Raw genomic sequence first — 3,997 nt, forward strand, 5'->3', positions numbered from 1 at the left:
GCATGACCAAGGGCCTAGGTTACCTATGGTGCCCGAGGCTCCCGCACGACCAAAGGCCTAGGTTGCCGATGGTGTCCGAGGCTCCCGTACATCCAAGCACGAAGGTGCCGATGGTGCCCGAGGCTCCCGCACGACCAGGGGCCTAGGTTGCCGATGGTGCCCGAGGCTCCCGCACGACCAGGGGCCTAGGTATCGATGGTGCCCGAGGATCCCGCACAACCAGGGGCCTAGGTTGCCGATGGTGCCCGAGGCTCCTGTACGACCAGGGGCCTAGGTTGCCGATGGTGCCGAGGCTCGCGCACGACCAGGGGCCTAGGTTGCCCATGGTGCCGAGACTCCCGCACGACCAGGGGCCTAGGTTGCCGATGGTGCCCGAGGCTCCCGCACGACCAGGGGCCTAGGTGCCGATGGTGCCCGAGGCTCTCGCACGACCAGGGGCCTAGGTTGCCGATGGTGCCCGAGGATCCCGCACGACCAGGGGCCTAGGTTGTCGATGGTGCCCGAGGCTCCCGCACGACCAGGGGCCTAGGTGCCGATGGTGCCCGAGGCTCTCGCACGACCAGGGGCCTAGGTTGCCGATGGTGCCCGAGGATCCCGCACGACCAGGGGCCTAGGTTGCCGATGGTGCCTGAGGCTCCTGCACGACCAGGGGCCTAGGTTACCGATGGTGCCGAGGCTCGCGCACGACCAGGGGCCTAGGTTGCCGATGGTGCCGAGACTCCCGCACGACCAGGGGCCTAGGTTGCCGATGGTGTCCGAGGCTTCCGCACATCCAAGGGCCTAGGTTGCCGATGGTGTCTGAGGCTCCCGTACATGTAACACCCCGAACTCAAGGCCGTTACCAGAAATCAAACACGAGGTGTTACCGGCTTACTTCATTTATTTCCCCCTATATTTTTTTTTGTTCCAGGCAAGCTGGCTACTGTATCGTGGTCGCTTTAAAAATCATATTTTGAGTTCTGAAACTTGAAATCCAATTCCGTAAATTTCCCCAAAACTAGACTCATATATCTATATGGTGGAATTTTTGTAGAATTTTTGGTTGGGCCAATTAGTACAGTTTATTTGTTAAAGTTTCCCCTGTTTCAAGGTTCGACTACACTGACCTCTATACCTTACGATTTAAATGTCTCCCTGTAAAGGGCTTCAATGCCTATGCCGTTTGTCTCTAATGAAACTAGACTCGATAACAAATCTGTACATATAAGGCACGACCTCTAATTATCTCGATAAATTTTACGGTGAATTTTCTAAGTCATAACAGGGGATCCAGAAATCGCTCTGGCACTGTTTCACAAGAATTTAATTATCTCCTAACATAAAGTTCATATGGTCGTTTTGTTTCTTCCATATGAAAATAGACTCATCAAGCTTCTATTACCTAATTTATTCATTATTTAATTCCATTTCTACTATTTTTAGTGATTTTTCAATCTCACAACACTGCTGCTGTCAGCATCTGTTACTAAAGCAGACTATGCCTATTTCGTGATTTTTCCTTGATCTAACTAATAATTCATCATACATGTCACAATTTATGACCATGACTAGCCATGCCAAAGACTAATCATCACCGAGCATCTCCCCACTACACTATTACCAAATCATGAATTTAACACCGAAAATAAATTAGCCATGACATATGGCGTAATAATCGAGTAGACCTCAACCAATACTCAACCACAACCGAATTACCAAGACTTGTGACCAAGCATCATAGAACCAAATCCAAATGAACATTTATGCCATTTTCGCATGGCTAAAAGTTTACATACCAAATTTCAAACAAAACATAATAGCCTATACATGCCGAAATGTTCTCCTAGACCAACTAAGAAGAAAGTACCAAAAGTTGCTAGCCGGTGTGATGACTTCGATGACGGTCTGAGCACGCAAAAAAGACGAGTCCAAGAAACCTAAAATAGGTGACAAGCAAACACCGAATGAGTATATAACTCAGTAAGTCATAAGCAATGCACTACCATCCATTAATAACATTATCACAAGAGGAAACAAAATGGAACGAGGCTAATTACTCCATCCAAACCGAACTATACCATAGTTCCTTAGACTTTTCGGTTCAATCTCATACCAAGTCATACATTCACATTCCATATACTAATCAATAGGATATTTGAGGCATTTTCATACATCATTTTATTTTCGTTACAATCATACAACTAAATGACCTTTCACCTATTCCACGATGAACCTTATGCACGTGACTTCAATTATAATTGTCACATAGGTTCAAAACTTACCAAGCTCAACTCCAAATATAAACATAGCGCCTATTAGCCATGAACTCAAGGTACTTACCCCTTTCCGCTGTCCGAAATCGACTCGGTAAGGTCGCACCGTTAATATAAATAATTGATAGAAAATATATATATATAGTGGGTTCGCACACATAGTGCTTAATAATCAACCACGCACACTTAGTGCCATGTACTTTAAACTCGCACACTTTGTGCCATGCATTTCAAGCCCGCACACTTAGTGCCAATCTCACAATCGTGAACACTTATTGCCCGCACACTTAGTGCCGAAAACCAACCACTCTATACGCTTCACTACCTTTTTACATTCGACAATTTCATCTCTACATACATATACATTTGTATACATTTCATCTCATTAAACACAATTGCATAGGTATTACGATCATTTAAATCAATACCAACTATATGCTTAATGACTTACCTTGTGTTGGTTAAAATAATTCCAAGCCGGCTACTCGATGACCTTCGATTTCCCCTTGTTGGACGCCTCTCCTTTAGGATCTTGAGCTTAAACAAATAAATTAACTCATTCAACCGCTTTGCTACATATATTGGTATTCACATTTTAATGATTTTATGACATACGGAACGGCATGGTAAAATTTTTATCTTGCTACCTCATGTTCTTAGCTATTCGGCTAATAACCTTATGCAATTACCATACTTTCAATAATCTAATCACACATGCATATGCATACTTGGACATTCGGCAATCACCTTGCTAATTTTAAACTCAACATCACATAAGCTCCCAAGTGATGGCCGAATATGTATATCTATACTATCACCTATAATTCATCAAATCACAAAATTTCATCTCATGAACACTTGACCCATTTTTACCCCATATGGCCGAATGTGCAAGATTAAATTCAACACCACCTATGTACTTAATTAGGTGGCCGAATATACCAAGTTAGACTTGACATTATACGTCACAAGAACTCTAATTTAATTTGTCAATTGCTTGGCCAAGAACTCACAAGTGCCTTATCTACAACCTATTCGGCCTTACTACTTAATCTTAGCCTTTCATACACTTATCTCTATTGTTTTAGAAGGCCGAATCCTTATGTGTTCCAACATCTAGCTTACTCAATTCAACACATCAAAACGACATTTAGGCCGATTTTGCTAGCACACAAGCCTTTGACCGAATGTCCTTGACCTCTAGTCACCTAAATTTTTATTCTTTAAAACTCATCCAAGACCACATTCGGCACCTCCAACCAATAATTTAGATATTCTCAAGTTCATTCACACGTACAATTATATATCACATTAACCATTAATCATTTTGCAACATGAATTCTATAGCATGGCCGAATACTCATGCACATACACACATAACAACAAGAACTCAATGACACAAAAATCTCCTTTCCAAAGTACATACATACCCATACATACGGCAACTTCCATTCTTTTCTCCCAACAATGAATCCATGAATTTTGCCATGGGTTAACTAGACTATACCCATATCAACTAAATCTCAATATCAATTAGAATAAAAATCACAATGCATACCTTTCCATTGAAATAGCCATGGCCGAATGCCTTGGTTTCTTTTTTTCAATCTTTCCTTTCTCAATTTCGGTAAATGAAGAGGATGAAAGATGAGCCTTCCTTCACCTTTGTTTTCTTTACTCACGGCAATTGTAACAAGGAAAAGGATGAACACTCCTTCTTCCTCCCTTATTTTATTCATCTTTTT

Source organism: Gossypium hirsutum, unplaced genomic scaffold (genome assembly GCF_007990345.1).
Source record: "Gossypium hirsutum isolate 1008001.06 unplaced genomic scaffold, Gossypium_hirsutum_v2.1 scaffold_517, whole genome shotgun sequence".
Lineage (NCBI taxonomy): Eukaryota > Viridiplantae > Streptophyta > Magnoliopsida > Malvales > Malvaceae > Gossypium > Gossypium hirsutum.